Here is a 22688-nt window from a genome sequence, read left to right as displayed (position 1 = left end):
CTGTCTGTCCGTCCGTATGTCACAGCCACTTTTCTCCGAAACTATACGAACTATACTGTTGAAACTTGGTAAGTAGATGTATTCTGTGAACCGCATTAAGATTTTCACACAAAAATAGAAAAAAAACAATAAATTTTTGGGGTTCCCCATACTTCGAACTGAAACTCAAAATTTTTTTTTTCATCAAACCCATACGTGTGGGGTATCTATGGATAGGTCTTCAAAAATGATATTGAGGTTTCTAATATAATTTTTTTCTAAACTGAATAGTTTGCGCGAGAGACACTTCCAAAGTGGTAAAATGTGTCCCCCCCCCCTGTAACTTCTAAAATAAGAGAATGATAAAACTAAAAAAAAAATATGATGTACATTACCATGTAAACTTCCACCAAAAATTGGTTTGAACGAGATCTAGTAAATAGTTTTTTTTTAATACGTCATAAATCGCCTAAATACGGAACCCTTCATGGGCGAGTCCGACTCGCACTTGGCCGCTTTTTTTTGTTTGCACACAGAAAGTCTGGGTTCGATCCCCAGTAAGACATAACTTTTTGTATTTTTTTTTTCACTTAAACTTCGTATTTTTTTTTTAATAAATTAAAATCTTTGTATTGTTGATTGATCAAACCGCTGTGTGGCGCTGTCATCGTGCACGGTCCCAATAAGCTATGCTCGCGAGGTCTACAGCTCACAGAGCCACTAGTATTTAAACGGAAAGTTCAGATTGAATTACGGAATTAAATCTGAATGTTTAAATGAAAAAGTTATAATTCAATGCAATTACAGAAGTTAGAAATGAAGATCACGCACGGCAAACACCTGGAGCCTACAGCACTGGGTGGCTTCTCTACGAACTGTCATTGTACCAACCTACTGCTTAAATGATGTTGTTCGCTTATCTCGGAAAGCCGGAAGTCACCCGGCAGATTTTATAATTAGAGTAGCTCTTTCAACTACAGACGCCGAATACATGACTTTGTCGGCACGTGTACAAGAAGCTTTGTGATAGCTGTATTCGTTTCAAGAATTAAACCTAAGGGCACCGAAGAACCTAAAGACAGTTGCCAATGACGTACTTAACTGGAAAATGAAAAATCAATTCATTTGTATATTCAATTCAATTAACTCATAGTATGTAGGTATTTTTTGTTATCATCTATAGGTACAATATTAATTCTTATTTATAATGTTAGTATGTAGGTAACGATTACACATAATATGGACTGCAGGAAAGGAAATAACCAGAACACATACGAAAAGTAGGTATGTATTTATAGGTGCTTTTACCGGCCGCCCAGAAGCCGCAGCTGGCTACACCGCTGCTCGCAGGAACCGCGGGGGGCTGCTGCAGCTGGATGCGTCCGCGCAGGAGGGGGGGGGGGGCGGTCAAGGCCGCGCACGGAGGGGGGGGGGGGGCGCGGCGCGGGCGCCGGCGTGCCAGTCCGAGTCGCGAGCGCCGCCGGGAGGCCGCGTCGTTGTGAGTGCAGTGACAGTGCTAGTGCCCAAGCCGAGAACCGACCGCCTGCGAGCGAGACATGCGCCTCGCGCATCTCCTTTTTTAACACCAAGCAACAACACAGGTACACAAACAAAAGCTACATTTCCTAGAGAGCTTTATGGTGCTTTCCGCGTCCGTGTTTCCACTGTCTCCCCAATGGCCTACTAGATAAGTAAAGATATGCAAAGTTATTCCGATAACGGTAATATCTCGGGTCCAAATTAACGTCACCGGCGGTATGGGTGACCTCAGACTAGAGGTGCCCACGACGGAGTGTCGAGGGACTGACAACAAAAACGCCAGTCCCAGTTGCTGGAACCGTTTAGACAACCCATAAAAAAAAGTAGGTATGGCATCTGATTTCTTTCGGATCCGATCGAACATAATTATCTACCAATTTAGTAAGGTAAATCCTGAGATCATTCAATTATGATCGCTAATTCATTAGAGGTATTGGTGCTTACGCATATAACGTGTGGTGTGATTAAGAAGCTTTCTGAGAAATTACCGTCAATTTCTGAAGGATCCCATCAATGTTCTGGCCAATTCTGATAAGAATGAAATCATTCTGTTCAAAATAATATTTTTAATTGGAACCAACCTTTGTATGAACCTCAAAAATATATTGTTACAACACCACCTTTTTGCTATACGTCCCTCACCTCACCTCAATCACCTTGCCTGACAAAACTTTATCACTTTATAGAAAACTTCGGATCAGGTAGTCGAGCAATATTCCTTGGTTTGTAAACTTTTTTGTTAACATTGCCCTTAAGGGTATTTAGTTCCGTCGTTAACAATGAATAGCTTCATTTAAACTCACCAAATTCTCTTTTCGAAATATTTTCCAAGGCTTCCAACGAATTAGAAGTGTCTCGACAAACGGACTCTGTAGAAATCAGGTAGGCTCAGTCATCCATGTGCCGCCGTGCGCATTCCTGAGTTTGCGCACGACACTGCTATTAGTGCTGCATGAAGGCTGAAGCTTGCACCACGTCAAAAGCACTGCCTGGCCTGACAGACAGGCTTAGAAGGCCTTCCCACTTAGACAGAGATGAAAGGAGACGTGAGGGAATCAACCAATAATATTGTTTGTAATACAGTGGAGCGAAGAAGACAACCAAAGCTATTGGTTGATTCCCGCTTGTCTCCTCTCAGGTCCACCTCAGCGTGCAGCCTTAGAACCCTGGTGGGTTAGAAATGTGACTCCGTTGTCCATCAATGTGCTACCGTCCCGTCCGCGTCCGCGCTGTTGTTACACATTGTGAGGAGTTATCTGTGTGAAAGACTGCTCAACACCAGCACAAGCTTGCATCAATTTTGCAGTCGAAGACTGGAAAAATCAACAAAACATTAGGTCCTAGCTCTTCCTTGATAGCCAAGCTAAACAACAAGCATGACAATAAACATACAGTTATAGATTGCGTGTAGGAAACTGACAAATCATGTGAAGGAATGCTTTCCTCGTGATAGAATGTGATCAAGAGTGTAGGCATACGCATACGGACATCGTGCATATAATTTTTTAATAATTTGTTAATTGCGCAACGATATATGTGGTTATTATATGACTGTAATAGGAGTTGACAATGTCACGAAGTTAATTGCTGACGCTGACGGCTTAGAAGCTTGTGCAAAACATAATTATGCTGTTGAGAGTTTCTGATAAGAGTACTAAACACTGACATCAAACCATACTCTGCAGTTAGTAGCTAAAACCTCTTGAAACGGATAAAAGATCAGTCAGCTAGGTGGCATACAGGCAGGCCTATGGAACTCTCCGCGCGAGCTCGGTTTTATACCTACGAATCTGTTCCCGTTCACGGTAGAAAAGCAAGCCAGTTGGTTGCCACACGCGCTCACGCACGCACGTCGCGTCGCCGCGCGCTTGAATATGCCAAATTGTATGCGAAAGAAATGTCTTCTTCTCGAACAAATAACACAGCTTGTAGTGTCGATGGATGCAGAAACAACAAAATTAATAAAAAAAAGTGCGAGTCGGACTCGCCCATGAAGGGTTCCGTATTTAGGCGATTTATGACGTATAAAAGTTTTATCATTCTCTTATTTTAGAAGTTACAGGGGGGGGGGGGACACACATTTTACCACTTTGGAAGTGTCTCTCGCGCAAACTATTCAGTTTAGAAAAAAATGATATTAGAAACCTCAATATCATTTTTGAAGACCTATCCATAGATACCCCACACGTATGGGTTTGATGAAAAAAAAATTTTTGAGTTTCAGTTCGAAGTATGGGGAACCCCAAAAATTTATTGTTTTTTTTCTATTTTTGTGTGAAAATCTTAATGCGGTTCACAGAATACATCTACTTACCAAGTTTCAACAGTATAGTTCTTATAGTTTCGGAGAAAAGTGGCTGTGACATACGGACGGACAGACAGACGGACAGACAGACAGACATGACGAATCTATAAGGGTTCCGTTTTTTGCCATTTGGCTACGGAACCCTAAAAACCGTTTTTGCTCTTCCGATAGATAGGAAAAGTATAGTATAGATAGACATTCTCAATAAAACGGCGTAAACACTGCGGTTACTGCAGGGAGATATGACCTTTTAAAATATTTCGCAATCACTTGTCGGAATAAAACGCATAAACGGAATATTATAATAACTAATTGCAACTTATCTTACTCATGTATAGTTATTGTACGCTATGATTTTATATGGCAAGTTCTAATGCAAGTTGGACAATTAAAACTAATAATAATTTGTTGTATAATTTTGGACTTTGTATTTTTATGTCTTATATTTGTAATTGATTTATGAATATGATTAATCTGTCAGCTCCCACGGCTCATATATGAGCCAGAACGCTTATGGTGACGTCATATCGTGGGATTCGACAGGTTAAATACCCTTTAATAATTTAAAAAAATATATAAAAAATAAAACTTATTTTAGGTAGGTATCTTCTATAGAATAGTTTATGTAGGTACCTACTTATTTGTAAAATCATTTCTAAGCGTCGGCAACCCTAGCGTTGTGCCGGCGCGCGCGGTGCGGGAAGCGGCGCGTTGAAAGTCACTCCATTGTATTTTTGTGTAGGTATCAAAACGGTAGGTATTTGCGTTTTCTTTGAGAGATAAGTATCTGTTCGTAAGAACTATTATATAATCTGTGATACAGGTAAAACCCGCTTATACTAATACGAGTAATACGTCTAAATAACACCTATACAATAAACGTAATTTCTTTTTCACCTCAGCAGCTCGAACAAGGTTACTTTGCTACTTAAGTACCCTTGTTCGAGCTGTTGAGGTGAAAACTTAATTGTTGGTATATCTTAAGAAAACATGAGTGAATAGAAGTAAGTGATGAAGAAGGGATACATTTTTCGGGTTCTCTAATATGTTCTCACTGCTGAGGTGAAAAGTTTTGTGAACTACACGAGATCAAAGTTATTTACATCTCGTGCGCTTTTGAGTCCCTTACTACACTTAAGATTCTAAATTAGATTAGATCTAGTATAGAATCTTTCGCTTGCACGGGACTCAAAATAAGCACTCGAAGAAATATCAAACTTTGATCTCTTGTTGTACAAATAACTATTACCACCTTTTGAGGAATTTCTTCTTCATCCATACTCAAGATATCTGCAAAATACGGGAGATTCGCACTACATAGGTATTTTATCTGCATCATAATGATGACTTGAGTGGGCAAAGATTACCTCTATTTGATCGCATACTTATACGTAACACAAGGAACGCATTCGTCACGGTTACCATCATCGACGATTGAGCAATATTCCGATGTACTTACATTTACAGTTCATAAAGTTTCAATACCACGTGTGTACATGTATTCCGATTGGAAAACAATTTATAATATTTTCAAGCCGTCGTGCTTCAGTTACCTTCAGACATAAATGACATAAATAATGGAAATTCAATCGTGTATATAAAGTGATTCATCGGTGGAAAAAGTCGACTCAGAACAAATGGGTCGGTGAATTAATGGATTGTTGTGTCGCGGTGATTTAAAGTATCACAATAACTGATTAATAGTACATTATTGTCGAGGATCGGAAGTAGCTACTTGCAGGCTGAGGATTCGTTTTAAACGGACGACCTTGGGAGTCCGTTTAATTGAATCCGAAGCCAGCAAGTAGCCTTCCAGCCGAGTCATATATAGTGCTTTTCTCAAAAATGGTGCAAGAAATAGAAATATTTTACAGAAGCAACGTTCAAATTTTCACAGAAAAAGGTAAAACCATTAAAAAGATTTGCTTGCCGCCTTTGAAAAAAAAAAGTGTATTTTTCTGCTGAAAATGCGCCAACCTATTTGAGACACCTAAATAGTCGCGGTACCAACATTAAGCCTATAATAGACTATCGCACCGCACCGCGACCTTAGAGTGTCGCACCCATAAGTGAGAGCGAGAAAGAGATATCTGTTTCTCGCTCTCACTTATGAGTGCGACGCTCCAAGCTCGCGGTGCGGTGCGATAGTCTGTTACAGGCTTTATAATAATAAGTGCTGATCATCTGTTTGGCTGTTTAAGGGACCTATGTCTTCATTTGATATGGCCATTTAAAGTTAAAAAAAATTTGGAACTCGTTAAATAATGGAATTTGTATGCGACATTGCAGTCCCGAAATCGAGACTGCAATGTTTTTAACTTTTTAATTTTTTGAATGACCATAAACTACGCATTTCGCGACCTATTTTTTAACCGGCAACGTCGACTTTGCAGTCCATTTTTGAGAAATAGTACATTACTGCAGACGCCGGGAAAGAAGGGCTTGCCGGGTGAGTAGGTATAGACGGCCGACCGTAGGGAGGCCGGATAGTGATACGAAGTCGGCAAGACCTTTTCACGGCTAGGCATGTATAGTGCTTTTCTCAAACATATGCAATGAAATAAAAAAATTCACCACTCAAAAAACAAATTATAAATATCAACCACCAATAGCTACACGACAAAAGTTTTTTTAATTTTCCTTCCAATACTGCCATAATGACTTTTTTTTTACGGAAGTCGTCCGTATTTCGCGTGTGTAGTGTTCGAATAGACTTTATTAGGGCCATTATACACAACCTGATAATAAGAATCTCAATTTAAATAAATAAAATAAATGCAGAGGATTTTAAATGTTGTCTATGGTCTCTGGTGACTTACGTATAGACAAGATTTTAAATTTATTCATCAACACATTGAATCATACAGATTAGATATGAGCGTACCTACTCCCATCTTAAATTCCGGCAACACACTTGTAACCCGGTGTTGCAGGTGTCCATGGGCAATGGTAAGAATTGCTCACCATCAGACAAGTAATCTGCTCGTTTGCCGCCTATATCTTTAAAAAAATCCCTACCTTCACTAAATACTTGTGCTGTCAGAATCAGAAATTATTTTCTGTCTGTGGTCGAAAAAGCCCAAGATCTTATGGAGGTACATCTTTGATATCATATTTTCATTATAGTCATTAATGTTATATCTACTTCGTGTAGTTACTATTATGCATATGGACACGTTTGTAAATAGTAAATATTTTACCTTAATTGGTGCTCCTTTATGTATTATGAAAACTACTTGTTGCACTGTATCATGCAACCATGTAGTTTGTGTTTCATTCTCCAACCAAACAATAAGTTAAATGTATTATGTTATTACGAGCGGTGAACCTAGACGTGTGTTATTGTAACGAAGACTAAACATGCCGGTGTTTTGAGACCTGACACCGCGACCCGCGACACCGGCAGAAACTTCACTCTTTGACATCGTGTGTTAGTAAAGACGAGCTGGTATCATACACAGAGGCATACATACTCAGGCAGAACACAGGTAGAACAGAGGCATACACAGGCATCAGAATAGTTATTTGTACAACAAGAGATCAAAGTTTGATATTTATTCGAGTGCTTATTTTGAGTCCCGCGCAAGAGTAAGATTCTAGGTACTAGATTCACGAGCGTAGCGAGTGAATCTAATTTAGAATCTTGAGCGTAGTAAGGGACTCAAAAGCGCACGAGATGTAAATAACCAGGGGTCGGACAAAAAGTGCGGATGACGTCAAACCACTTATAGGATGATTTCAAATAGTATTTTTGTATTATCACTTATCATTTATCAACCTCTTTATTAAACGATATCGCCACTTGAAATGAGTAAGTACGTTTTTGACTGACACATTGTCAATCAGATGAACAATAAATTGACTTCGTTATTGTTTAGCTCAATAGCTAAACAATAACGAACGCTCTAAAATGTCATCTGTACTCGAATATTGTGGCAATTTTCCGTTTTTGGAGGTACGTGACAAACACGTATACTGCTCTTGCTGTAAGATATACCAACGAAGAAATTTATTTTATTCACTACATCACCCTACCACCTGTATTATTAATTCCATGGATTTATTTACGATTATTTTGTTACTTCATTAATACTACTTTGTTACTACATGTCACACGGAAGTTTAAATACAAAATCAAACATCACCTGTGTGCAAGATTACGTCATTTTTACGTCATCGGCACTTTTTGTCCGACCCCTGTAAATAACTTTGATCTCGTGTAGTTCACAAAACTTTTCACCTCAGCAGTGAGAACATATTAGAGAACCCGAAAAATGTATTCCTTCTTCATCACTACCTCTATTCATTCATGTTTTCTTAAGATATAACAACAATTAAGTTTTCACCTCAGCAGCTCGAACAAGGGTACTTTGCTACTTAAAAACAGTGAGCAAAATCGCATTTTGCTCATTTTGTCTCATTCAGTGAGCAAAATGCGATTTTGCTCACTGTTTTTAAGTAGCAAAGTACCCTTGTTCGAGCTGCTGAGGTGAAAAAAATATTATTATTAATAATAATAACTGAGTTGTACCAACCTTGTGTACCTACGGCTACTCACAGCATCCGATAGTTGACTATTAAGGTATGCAACACATGAAGATTGATGATACATTTAACTTTTGATTGAACCCTAACTGACACGTTTGGGTTGTGTCCAATTCTACATCAAACTCACGCCGTCAATCGTATTTATTAGGCAATTAAGCGATTAACTGCCTAATAAATTGAACAATAAAATTATACACGGAATACCTAACTGCCTGCATGTATTTATGATCAATCTGAAGCAGACGCACATATGTAGACTATGCAGTCTGTGAAACCGTGTTGCAGTCGTTGTACAAGCGGTACCTACTTTTGATCTGCTAATCTTGCTACTTATGTGTGATCTGGCCAACTAATCACTCGTCAGTCTCGTCACTTAGAGAGCTCCTTCATTTTCGTTTCCTTTCCTTATCTGGAGGATAAGGTCAATAACTTGTGTGAGGAGGCACCGCTACTGTCTGTCCCCATAACACACTTGGCTTGGGTTGCGACGAATGACGTCACCGCAACATCTGATAACAGATGCGGTCTGAGAATTGCGGCGGCGCCATTGTTGCGATTGCGACAGTGACTGTTTGATCGTGGCTTGATCAGATCTGCTTCTAGCTAATGTACCCCACTCCCTCTCCCTCGGGCCTTACGCCGGCACACGTGGCGAGACTGGGTCACAGAATAACTCAATTATTAAGTAGTTAAACCGATTGCATGCTGCAGTTTGTATGCAGTCCGTTTTCCCCCATATATGATGTAGAGGATGTGGCGGAGAAAAAATCCCTTAGGGTCTTCTCATACCTATCGACGCAGAATCGGAAAAAGCCTATAGAAAAAAGCTTTATGTCTACGCAGTTGCAATAACAGCGAAAAAGATGTGTCGTCGCGTTGGAATGGCGTTGGAGTCGGCTGAGCGGAGCTAAGCGTGGGGAGACCCTTATTGAAACAAAAATATAACTTTTCACCTCAGCAGCTCGAACAAGGGTACTTTGATTCTTAAAAACAGTGAGCAAAATGCGATTTTGCTCACTGAGTGAGACAAAATGACATTCAAGTGACCTTTATAGTCAAATGTCATTTCAACATGCGGGGTCTAATAAAAGTTCGAAATACTTGGGTTCTATTATCTCTGTCCCTTTCACACTGTTAGCAAAAATAAACAGACAAAAAAATGTTAAAACGACATTCAACAGTATATTCACGGTTTATAAATTATAATAGACCCCCGAAAAACTTCAGACCGCATCGTTCCAAACCACGTACGAGTATGAATTCTTAATAATTAATAAATAAAAATAAAGTTTAAGATTTGATAAAAACTGATAAAATACTATATTTTAGGTATTTTATTGTACAATTTAAATAACGACCTCAAAAAATACACAGATCATCACGCAAAATTAATTATTTTACTTTTAAGAATTTCTACCATAGTTGACAAATAGTACGTATCCGCAATTCGGACCGTATCTTACAAAGATTTTTTTTACAAAAAAAATTGTCGATTGAAGTGTCAGTTAAAGTGTCATTCAATAGAATTTGCTAACTATGTAAACAAACCGCCATACTAAAATTGACACTGAATGTCAATTTACTAGTAACTTTTGTTTACATAGTTAGCAAGTTCTATTGAATGACACTTTAATGTTTGTTATTTCTATATTATTTTACTGGAATTTATTATTACGTTTTGTTTTTGTGTTCCATTGCGGTAATTAATTGAGTTTCAGTTCGAAGTATGGGGAACCCCAAAAATTTATTGTTTTTTTTCTATTTTTGTGTGAAAATCTTAATGCGGTTCACAGAATACATCTACTTACCAAGTTTCAACAGTATAGTTCTTATAGTTCCGGAGAAAAGTGGCTGTGACATACGGACGGACAGACAGACGGACAGACGGACAGACAGGGGGTTCCCCATACTTCGAACTGAAACTCAAAAATTTTTTTTTCATCAAACCCATACGTGTGGGGTATCTATGGATAGGTCTTCAAAAATGATATTGAGGTTCCTAATATCATTTTTTTCTAAACTGAATAGTTTGCGCGAGAGACACTTCCAAAGTGGTAAAATGTGTGTCCCCCCCCCCGTAACTTCTAAAATAAGAGAATGATAAAACTAAAAAAAATATATGATGTACATTACCATGTAAACTTCCACCGAAAATTGGTTTGAACGAGATCTAGTAAGTAGTTTTTTTTTATACGTCATAAATCGCCTAAATACGGAACCCTTCATGGGCGAGTCCGACTCGCACTTGGCCGCTTTTTTTTAGTGTTATCATTCTGTTATTTTAGAAGTTACAGGGGGGGGGGGGGACACACGTTTTACCACTTTGGAAGTTAAGCAACGTCGCGCGGGGTCAGTACTTGGATGGGTGACCGTTTTTTTGCTTGTTTTTTTTGCTTGTTTTTTTTTTGCTTGTTTTGCTCTTTATTTTGTTTGATGGTGCGGAACCCTCCGTGCGCGAGTCCGACTCGCACTTGGCCGGTTTTTTTTAATACGTCATTAATCCCCTAAATACGGAACCCTTCATGGGCGAGTCCGACTCGCACTTGGCCGCTTTTAATTGACCGAAGCGTAGCGAAGGTCTACGTTTTGACTCGGGCATTTTGCTTTTGTATGTCCGGATGTTCTCCTCTACAGGTCACAATTCTCAACCGATCTTGTGAAATTTTGTGACCAGATTCTATGAGTAAATTTTTTTTTTTGTCGATCCCGTGTTTGGAAATTTTAAAAAATGGAGGAGTTGTGATACCTCGCGCTTAAACAAATAGTCGTATCGATATCATAAGAGTATTTTCTTTTTGAGACATATTTACATAGTAAATGGCAAAAAATGCAGAAAAATTGTATTGCTGGTTTAGGCGGTATTTAGATATTTAGTTTGTATTCGAGAATGAGTAGCCGAATTTCGTCAGCTTAGCTAAGAACGATCATGGCGCATTTTGTAAACAATCGCTTTTTAGGGTTCCGTAGCCAAATGGCAAAAAACGGAACCCTTATAGATTCGTCATGTCTGTCTGTCTGTCTGTCTGTCCGTCTGTCTGTCCGTCTGTCTGTCCGTCCGTATGTCACAGCCACTTTTCTCCGAAACTATAAGAACTATACTGTTGAAACTTGGTAAGTAGATGTATTCTATGAACCGCATTAAGATTTTCACACAAAAATAGAAAAAAAACAATAAATTTTTGGGGTTCCCCATACTTCGAACTGAAACTCAAAAATTTTTTTTTCATCAAACCCATACGTGTGGGGTATCTATGGATAGGTCTTCAAAAATGATATTGAGGTTTCTAATTTCATTTTTTTCTAAACTGAATAGTTTGCGCGAGAGACACTTCCAAAGTGGTAAAATGTGTGTCCCCCCCCCGTAACTTCTAAAATAAGAGAATGATAAAACTAAAAAAATATATGATGTACATTACCATGTAAACTTCCACCGAAAATTGGTTTGAACGAGATCTAGTAAGTAGTTTTTTTTTATACGTCATAAATCGCCTAAATACGGAACCCTTCATGGGCGAGTCCGACTCGCACTTGGCCGCTTTTTTGTTTGCACACAGAAAGTCTTGGTTCGATCCCCAGTAAGACATAACTTTTTGTATGTTTTTTTTTTCTTATAAACTTCGTTTTTTTTTAATAAATTAAAATCTTTGTACTTATTGTTGATTGATCAAACCGCTGTGTGGCGCTGTCATCGTGCACGGTCCCAATAAGCTATGCTCGCGAGGTCTACAGCTCACAGAGCCACTAGTAGTATTATTTGATTGGGAGTATTTTATTATTTAAAAAAACTAGTTTCTTTGGAACACTAGGGAGGGTACTAGCCTAGTGACGTCTATTACCTATACTTATAACAGTACACTGCACGTGGGCAGTAATGGCCACCGGCCTCGGTTGCTCTATTTACGGTTCCCCTTGTACTCTGAGTGTCTTAATTCATTCAGTAAGAGTTAAATTAAGGTCACCGCTTACGGCGGAATCGAGCCAGGCAATTGTACGAACAAATATTTGAAGTATGCGATACAACACATATCATAACTTATGTCAGTAGTAGACCTCGCGAATTCCCATGGCTCCATCATTTTGAAACTTTTCCAAAAACTGAATCGACAGAAAGGGTATTACTATCAAACCTGCTCACAATATTTCACCACGAGCATCGGTTCCACGGTTTATAGATATACGTTCTGTAGAAGAGAACAGCCGGACAGACACGAAAGTATTATGCTCAAGCTGAAACGGGGACTGAAAAAGGTAAAGGTACCTACATAATTTAATTCCTGCTTTAAGCATGCATACCTACATATGTCGGGTGATTTGTATTTTAATAAATTAAATGGATTAGTCTTTTTATAACAACAAAACCGGAAAGAGGAAATTTAAATGAACCTTAGCCCGTGCATTTGCAGCTAAAAGTCAATTATACTTACGTACCTAATACATTCGTTATAATTTAATTTATTATGGCATAATCATTTGTTTAAATATATAAATAATGTATATTTATAATCCTTTCTTTCATAATCATTAAAATGCGTGTTTAATAAATGATATCAGGTAAATTATACCGTGAATAAAATGATAACAGATAGGTACATACATTATTGTAAACATTATGTATTTCATGGGAGTTGTAAATTATAATGCCATGTTGGTTGCGTAACATAATAACACACTCATTTGATGTAGTAGCATACATTGTATATATCTAATACCTTTAAACGAGCAATTCTTGTTTATTTATTTATTTATTTATATATATTTATTTCGGGGATCTCGGAAACGGCTCTAACGATTTCGATGAAATTTGCTATACGGGGGTTTTCGGGGGCAAAAAATCGATCTAGCTAGGTCTTATCTCTAGGAAAACGCGCATTTTTGAGTTTTTATATGTTTTCCGAGCGAAGCTCGGTCACCCAGATATTTGTACATAAAACCGTTTAACATCAAGTCTTACAGAAACTCAAAGGCGAGTTTATCCCTATGAGGGATCTCCTCCAGCTGAGTTTTGAGTAGGAGAGGGATACTTCAAGGTTCACTTCCAGATTTGATAGACAACAAAAATAACGCAACAAAAGCTTCTTAATACTTTTTAGAAATACATATATCTTCAGATACAATTCACGTTCAAAACTTTCTGCTACACTCTAATTGTTTAACACATCAGTATCTCTTTTTGTGGTTGGACTGTAGCAAAGGGGGGGCTGGGACTTAGATTTTTTTTTGACAAAGTGGTGTCATTATGACACTATTTTTAAATGATTGTAATGTGTATATCACGTCAAAATAAGCATCTTTTATTGGAAAAACTTTTCTCTAAAATAAAAAATGGCCGAGTTAGACGCCTCCAAAGATTGATATTTTTAAAGGGAGCTGGGACTTAGAAAATTTTCATTGAGAGTGGTGTCATTATGACATATATTTTAAATGATTTTAATGTATAGAACACATCGAAATAAGCAACTTTTACTTGGAAAACTTTTTACTAAAACTGAAAATGGCGGAGATAGAGCTTAAGGCAGGCCAGGCTTTTAAGGCAGGTCGGAGTAGGTACGACGACGAGCGAAGCGAGGAGGAGTGTTAGGTAGAACTGCGACCATACAGCGCGCGAGCCGAGCGAGCGAAGCGAGCGTGCCGCGGCAGCGGCCGGCGAAGCGCCAGAACCGACGTTTTTAGGGTTCCGTAGCCAAATGGCAAAAAACGGAACCCTTATAGATTCGTCATGTCTGTCTGTCTGTCTGTCCGTCTGTCCGTCTGTCTGTCCGTCCGTATGTCACAGCCACTTTTCTCCGAAACTATAAGAACTATACTATTGAAACTTGGTAAGTAGATGTATTCTGTGAACCGCATTAAGATTTTCACACAAAAATAGAAAAAAAACAATAAATTTTTGGGGTTCCCCATACTTCGAACTGAAACTCAAAAATTTTTTTTTCATCAAACCCATACGTGTGGGGTATCTATGGATAGGTCTTCAAAAATGATATTGAGGTTTCTAATATCATTTTTTTATAAACTGAATAGTTTGCGCGAGAGACACTTCCAAAGTGGTAAAATGTGTGTCCCCCCCCCCTGTAACTTCTAAAATAAGAGAATGATAAAACTAAAAAAAATATATGATGTACATTACCATGTAAACTTCCACCAAAAATTGGTTTGAACGAGATCTAGTAAGTAGTTTTTTTTTATACGTCATAAATCGCCTAAATACGGAACCCTTCATGAGCGAGTCCGACTCGCACTTGGCCGCTTTTTTATAATAATACAATTTTACAAGTCCCAGCTCCCTTTAGAAACATCAATCTTTGGTCGCGTCTAACTCTGCCATTTTTTATTTTAGAGAAAAGTTTTTCCAATAAAAGATGCTTATTTTGACGTGATCTACACATTACAATCATTTAAAAATAGTGTCATAATGATACCACTTTGTAAAAAAAAATTCTAAGTCCCAGCCCCCCCTTTCGTACAGTCTGACCCTTTTTGTAAAGCTATTAGAGAGAATGGTTGATACTTTGACGCGCCTTATCAGTTACTAATAACTGATGCTGATGCTGACCTTACAGTAATGTTTCAACAAGTAACAAATGACATTGCAATCAGTTTCTACCCGTAATGACGTGAAAGTGCACAACGCTAATCGTTTATGCGTAACTAGCTGTTGCCCGCGACTTCGTACGCGTGGATTTGTATATTGGTGGTTATATATTCTACATTAGCTTAGAACATTATGCAGCAAGAGATCGCAGTAGGACGGTTAATCATTTCTTAATTATTAATATTATACAACGCATGAGACTTGTCTTTCACAACCTACGAAGTTTCAAGCCCCTAACTGAATAAATTTGTCCTCGATGTAATCCCTCTAAACCCCCTTAGGAGATTTTCATGTCCTCTATTTAATAAAACCTACTACCTAACTACCTATTTACGAAGTTTGAAGTTCCTAGCTTTAAATAATATTTGAACCCTATACAAAGTCTAAGAGATGAATTTTTATAAACGCTGAAATTACTTTTCTCGTATTTTAATAATATACCATTTTACAAAGATTCAAGCCTCGCACTCACAAAAATGTTTGATCCATACAAAATTTTAACCCTTTTTCACCACCTTGAGGGATGAATTTTCAAAATCACTAAATGAGTTTTCTTCTCTTTTAATAAAATACCTTTTTACGAAGTCTCGAGTTCCTAGCTTAAAATAAAATTTGAACCCCATACAAACTTTCAACCCCTTTTTAACCCTTTTAAAGGATGAATTTTTAAAAACCCTGAAATTAGTTTATTGGCCGTTTAAAATAATACCTTTTTACAAAGTTTCAAGTTCCTAGCTTAAAATAAAATTTGAACCCCATACAAACTTACAACCCCTTTTTAACCCTGTTAGGGGATGAATTTTACAAAACGCTGAAATTAATTTTCCTGTATTTTAATAATATCCCGAACTACAAATACTCAAGTCTCGCGTTCGAAAAAATGTTTGATATCCATACAAACTATCAAGCCCTTAGGGGATGAATTTTCAAAAACGCTGAAATTAGTTTTCTTGTATCTTAATTTAATACCTTTTTGCAAAGTTTCAAGTTCCTAGCTTAAAATAAAATTTGCACCCTAAGACGAACTTTCATCCCCTTTTTAACCCCCTTAGGGATTGAATTTCCAAAAACGTTGCAATTACTTTTTTTGTATTCGGCTATTATACCTTTCTAAGAAGTTTCAAAGTATTTGTAATGGATTCAAACTTCAACCCCTTTTTAACCCTGTTAGGGGATGAATTTTACAAAACGCTGAAATTAATTTTCCTGTATTTTAATAATATCCCGAACTACAAATACTCAAGTCTCGCGTTCGAAAAAATGTTTGATATCCATACAAACTTTCAACCCCTTTTTCACCACCTTAGGGAATGAATTTTCAAAAACGCTGAAATTAGTTTTCTTGTATCTTAATTTAATACCTATTTGCAAAGTTTCAAGTTCCTAGCTTAAAATAAAATTTGCACCCTAAGACGAACTTTCATCCCCTTTTTAACCCCCTTAGGGGTTGAATTTCCAAAAACGTTGCAATTACTTTTTTGTAATCGGCTATTATGCCTTTCTAAGAAGTTTCAAAGCATTTGTAATGAATTCAAATTTTCAACCCCTTTTTAACCCTGTTAGGGGATGAATTTTACAAAACGCTGAAATTATATTTCCTGTATTTTAATAATATCCCGAACTACAAATACTCAAGTCTCGCGTTCGAAAAAATGTTTGATGTCCATACAAATTTTCAACCCCTTTTTCACCACCTTAGGGGATGAATTTTCAAAAACGCTGAAATTAGTTTTCTTGTATCTTAATTTAATATCTTTTTGCAAAATTTCAAGTCCCTAGCTTAAAATAAAATTTGCACCCTAAGACGAACATTCATCCCCTTTTTAACCCCCTTAGGGGTTGAATTTCCAAAAACGTTGCAATTACTTTTTTTTGTAATCGACTATTATGCCTTTCTAAGAAGTTTCAAAGCATTTGTAATGGATTCAAACTTTCAACCCCTTTTTAACCCTGTTAGGGGATGAATTTTACAAAACGCTGAAATTATTTTTCCTGTATTTTAATAATATCCCGAAATACAAAGATTCAAGTCTCGCGTTCGAAAAAATGTTTGATATCCATACAAACATTCAACCCCTTTTTCACCACCTTAGGGTATGAATATTCAAAAACGCTGAAATTAGTTTTCTTGTATTTTAATATCATATATTTTTACGAAGTTTCAAGTTCCTAGCTTAAAATAAAATTTGAACTCCATACAAACTTTGAACCCCTTTTTAACCCTGTTAGGGGATGAATTTTACAAAACGCTAAAATAACTTTTCCTGTCTTCTAATAATATACCCAAATACAAAGATTAAAGTCCCGCACTTTCAAAAATATTTGATCTCCGTACAAATTTTCAACCCCTTTTTTACCACCTTGGGGGATGAATTTTAAAAAACGCTCAAATTAGTTTTGTTGTTTTTTAATTTAATACCTTTTTACGAAGTTTCAAGGTCCTAGCTTAAAATAAAATTTGCACCCCAGGACAAAGTTTCATCCCCTTTTTTACCCCCTTAGAGGTTGAATTACCTAAAACGTCGCAATTAGTTTTTTTTGTCATCGGCTATTATGCCTTTTTAAGAAGTTTCAAAGCATTTGTAATGGATTCAAACTTTCAACCCCTTTTTAACCCTGTTAGGGGATGAATTTTACAAAACGCTGAAATTACTTTTCCCGTCTTATCATTATATCCCCATATACTTTTTCACCACCTTGGGGGATGAATTTTCGAAAACGCAGAAATTAGTTTTCTTGTTTTATAATATAGTACATTTTTGCAAAGTTTCAAATTCCTAGCTGAAAAAAAAACTTGCACCCCATACAACCTTTCATCCCTTTTTTAACCCCCTTAGGGGTTGAATTTTTCAAAATCGCTTCTTATCTCTTGTACACTTTATAAATTCAACCTAGTGTGCAAATTTCAACTTTCTAGCTTTTGTAGTTTCGGCTCTGCGTTGATGAATCAGTCAGTCAGTCAGTCAGTCAGGACACTTGCATTTATATATATAGATGTACAGTCACCATCAGATATATCTCAGCGGCCAAGGTACTCGAAAACATCTGAACAAGCAGCAAGCACTTTAACGCCTTGACAATAAAAGCGTGTTCTGATATTTGTGAGCGCCTTGGCCGCTCCGATATCTGATGGCACCTGTACCTGTTTCATGATAGCATGTTGCATCCTTGAAGTGCCTGCACTATCATTTTGATTTGCATGTAAATAGTAAATGATATCGACAGTAAATCAGTGAAGTGGTCTATGCCAAGAATCATATTGACTCACTGTACCGCTCACCATACGTTGTTGAAAGATGCTTTGATGATAGCTTTACACGTTTTGGATGAATAGTTGGGATTTTTAGCTTTAGTCACTTGCGATGAAAGCAAATAAGACTTTTTAAGGGAATGCAAACTTTTATAGCTGACTGTATTTAGATAGCCATCTGCCTTCTTATCAACTGAAACTCAGCAACTTTTTTTATTCTAACTAAACCTGGAATTAGAACTCAAGGAAGGTCATAGATACTGTATATGTATGTATCTGATTATAGGCTGGATTACAACATAAGCCATTGATTTCTTCCCGTACGTCTCCTCTCATATTTGCAAATGCAGCCTCTGACTCCGTGTGAACTGTCGACACTCTGTAAGTTTGCGTGCGCTGCGCACCAAGCGTCTCTGCCTCTGCTCATCGCTCGTCAGCGTATAAATTATAAAAATTGTAATTACATCTAAACAATTAGTTTCCCAACCTCAGTTCCGCCTAGATTGATACACGTCTCTTGGGGTCACGGGTTGCAAAACCTCGTGCATAATAGATAATTGAGCTTCTCTGCTGTCAACAATGAGTTCCAAAACCGTCCCACGCGATGAGGGACGCAGTGTTGCATAATGCGCGCGCCGGGTGCCGTGTATCCTAAATATTGCATAGATATGTGAGAAAGTTTGTTTTCACCTCAGCAGCTCGAACAAGGGTACTTTGCTACTTAAAAACAGTGAGCAAAATCGCATTTTGCTCACTGAGTGAAACAAAATGAGCAAAATGCGATTTTGCTCACTGTTTCTAAGTAGCAAAGTACCCTTGTTCGAGCTGCTGAGGTGATAATTTAATTGTTGGTATATCTTAAGAAAACATGAGTGAATAGAGGTAAGTGATGAAGAAGGAATACATTTTTCGGGTTCTCTAATATGTTCTCACTGCTGAGGTGAAAAATGTTGTGTACTACACGAGATCAAAGTTATTTACATCTCGTGCGCTTTTGAGTCCCTTACTACGCTCAAGATTCTAAATTAGATTCACTCGCTACGCTCGTGAATCTAGTATAGAATCTTTCGCTTGCACGGGACTCAAAATAAGTACTCGATGAAATATCAAACTTTGATCTCTTGTTGTACAAATAACTATTGTTTAGATGTTTGTTAGTTAGTCAAGCAATGGCAGAAGAGATTTTGGGTGGAATATGCTAAGGTATGTAACATGTAACCCTTGATGGTATCCAGGCACACCCCGTACACCCAAGATAAGATTGGATTGATTTGACAATTTTAATATTTTGAACCCCCGTAGTTGTTCTTAAAGTATGTAGTTGACACTTAGTGTTGTATTAAAGGACAAGGAGATGCTGTTTAACGAAACTTACGCGGACGAAGTCACGGGAAGAGGCTAGTATTTAATAATGGTCATTAAGTAGCGCCACACACCTAAATCGAAATCTTTAGGCAAGCCATGCACGGTACAGTAACCTCAATTACCGTGACGGTGACAAATAAGCATACGGCTTATGGTAAGCAAGCATCTCAGCCTATCAAGGCCACCAGCGTGTTGCTGAAGTTTTATAAATAAATATTAAGGGTTTAAGGGTTAAGGGTTGCAGACGCTGGGAGACAGTAGCCGCAATGTAAACTGGGGGCCTAGCCAAGGTGACAACGGGGATGGAAAACGTCAATCGAAACCGTCAATGGAAATGATCGCCTGACTTTTCATAGCAACTGTCGTCCTGTACATTTTTGCTTTTCGTTAACTTTTGTCGATCTACGATTGTCATCTTGGCTAGGCATTCCTGTCGTCTTAGGTCAAAATGACATCTCTTTCACTCTTGCTTAATCATAGAAAGTGTAAAGGAGATAGCATTCGTCTCTGTAGCGATTGGAATGCCCTCATGTGGCGAAAGCTACGCCCTACGCAGCCTGCGCGTGCGACGCGACGGTAATCGGTAGCGACGTTAATCACTATTGGCTCATTAGTTTCTAATGTACTATACATACAATATATTACATCCGCTTTGTATGCACGCTTCTGCTATGATACGGGACTTGGAATCTTACTTTAACTGTTTAATTAATGAAATCAGGCGTATCTACTTTGCGGATTGTTTGCCTTAATAAGTAATATCTGGGTGACCGAGCTTCGCTCGGAAAACATATAAAAACTCGAAAATGCGCGTTTTCCCAGAGATAAAACCTAGCTAGATAGATTTTTCGCCCCCAAAAACCCCCATATAGTAAATTTCATGGAAATCGTTAGAGCCGTTTCCGAGATCCCCGAAATATAAATAAATAAATATATAAATAAACAAGAATTGCTCGTTTAAAGGTATTAGATAGATAGATGTACGAGTGTACCTCTATGTACCTGTGCCATACGACTAAATAAATACTTTGCGGAAATCCATATCCAGCGTCAACATTTCCAGCAACTCCTGATGATACCTCGTATAATATTTGCGTATTTATTTTCGCGGTGTAGTGGCATATGACAAATTTCTATGAATTAAGACGTTTATAATGACACTGCCTCACTGTTCTGTTCAAATCGGTACAAACTTAGCTTATTAGACGGCCCTAAACGATAGAATGCGTTTCCTAATGGGTGTTACGGCTGTTATGCCTGGCCTCGAGGGGCAGTAGTTCGTAGACCCGCCCCTGGTCGTATTATGAAGTAAATCTATAGATAATTACGGGCCATTCCTCCGACTACTACGTTAATTAGCACCCGTTGGGCGAGCGGCTACTGCTACGAGTATAATTGACGGTAACGTGATCGTTGCGTTGTCGTCTCAATTCAACGGTTATTTCACACTATATGGCAATTTCCATGCAAAGTGACCCGTTTTGAATGGTAGTGAAACACTTTACTGCACAAAACGGACATAAAGAGAGAATACAATGAGTAAATGTGGGTTTTTGAGTGATCGAAAGTTGCTAAGATTTGTTTAATCCTAAATAATTATTGCTTAAACAAGTAAAAACTTAATGGAGTGTTATGTGAAGAAACTATGTCTGGTCAAGTAAATCTTGTCAGTAAAAAAAGGCGCGAAATTCAAATTTTCTATGGGACGATATCCCTTCGCGCCTACATTTTTCAAATTTGCCGCCTTTTTCTACTGACAAGATCTGCTTAACCAGCTATATCAAATGTGTATTAACATCAAACAAAGGCTTTCATATGATAGTGGCATTGCAAATTAAATCGTGACTCGCTTATAGCTATCAAATTCTGCATAAGATCAGTTCACAACTGCACATACACATAAGTCAGAGTTCATTCAGCTAGCTGCTAGCTATACTAAGGTAAACCTATAATAAGGAAGTTTAGCACAAATGTAAACGGTTCAATTCAAACGCTCGCAAATCGCTTTCATCGGCTCATCTGCGAGGGGACTCTTGGGGGGCGACGCGCGGGAGGGGGGCGAGGACAGGATGCACTTGTGGTTATTCCTGTTCTACCCGTTTCCCGCTCCCCTCTACCGGTTTCCCCCTCCCCTCCCCCCTACCGGCGCATGAGCACCTGTATTACCTAGGGATAAGGACTATCTAGAAGCGAGTGCGAAACAGGATGGGTTTTTGCAGTTTATTTGAGAATTCTACTCGTACTGGAAATATGCGGTACAAATCTGAGCTAAAGCTTTTGTATGAAGTGGTGAAGTATTCTAGATGTTATATTTGTAATATGACGTAACATTTGCAGTGCAGACTCATTATCTAAGATACTTTGCTAAGAAGTTTTAGGGTCGAAATAGGCGAGTTGCAAAAAAAAAAAAAAGGGTTGCACTCCGGGAGTGCCGATAGAAGTGAAAACTCACCTCACTATGTTACCGACGCCCATGTTACCGGGCGTCGGTAACATACGTTTAGCGGAGGTATTCTATTTATTTATTATATATTATTATCATTCTCAAATAAGATCACACTTTTTCATTGACATGTTTATTTACATACTGCCATGACAACGTCAAATTATTTGAACATAGGTAAAGAGTGTGTAAAAAGGTAAGTATAGGTTTTGAAAACGAGTCCGCAACATAAATGTCAAATAACATTGAGTTTTTCTTTATTGATTTACTTATACGAGTGGCCACCTTACGGGGCTTACGGTCACGTGATCGCCGTACGCTGTCTCGAGTTTATCATTTTTTCCCCACCTCAAAAAGTGCCCAGCGCCGCTAAAGAAGTTTTCACTTCAAAAAGTCTAGTACTGGTGAATAAAACTCAAAATATCATGACCAAATATATTTAGATGTGAGGTCTGCAAGGTAACTTTACAATTTCTATTCGAATTTTAAACAATTAACGCTACAAATTTGAATTTCGAATTTTAAACAAGCTCACCAGCAACCAGTGACCAGCAATTTCGGAACTAAAGTTTTTAAATAGAAAGGAGGATGGATCAATTATACATAGTGCTGCAGACATTTTGGACTAGTCATTGAGTTTTCACTTCTGTCGGCACTCCCGGAGTGCAAC

General features: G+C 38.0%; 1 protein-coding gene and 1 long non-coding RNA gene across 2 annotated transcripts in view; one reads left to right on the top strand and one right to left on the bottom strand.

Moving 5' to 3' along the window:
• Nucleotides 1-209: 209 nt before the first annotated feature.
• Nucleotides 210-22688, bottom strand: part of LOC134657305 (uncharacterized) — a 42189-nt gene continuing 19710 nt past the window's right edge. Inside the window, exon 2 of the long non-coding RNA XR_010097596.1 lies at nt 210-448. This is a non-coding gene — a long non-coding RNA (uncharacterized LOC134657305). The remainder of the gene's footprint in view (nt 449-22688) is intronic.
• Nucleotides 1448-22688, top strand: part of LOC134657226 (uncharacterized) — a 70486-nt gene continuing 49245 nt past the window's right edge. Inside the window, exon 1 of the mRNA XM_063512796.1 lies at nt 1448-1580. The gene's annotated coding sequence lies outside the window, so the exon portion shown is untranslated. The remainder of the gene's footprint in view (nt 1581-22688) is intronic.

The sequence above is a fragment of the Cydia amplana genome, chromosome 19, assembly GCF_948474715.1.
Source record: "Cydia amplana chromosome 19, ilCydAmpl1.1, whole genome shotgun sequence".
Taxonomy (NCBI): Eukaryota; Metazoa; Arthropoda; class Insecta; order Lepidoptera; family Tortricidae; genus Cydia; species Cydia amplana.
The sequence above is the reverse complement of the archived record's forward strand: the minus strand, read 5'-3'. Positions and strand labels throughout refer to the sequence as shown.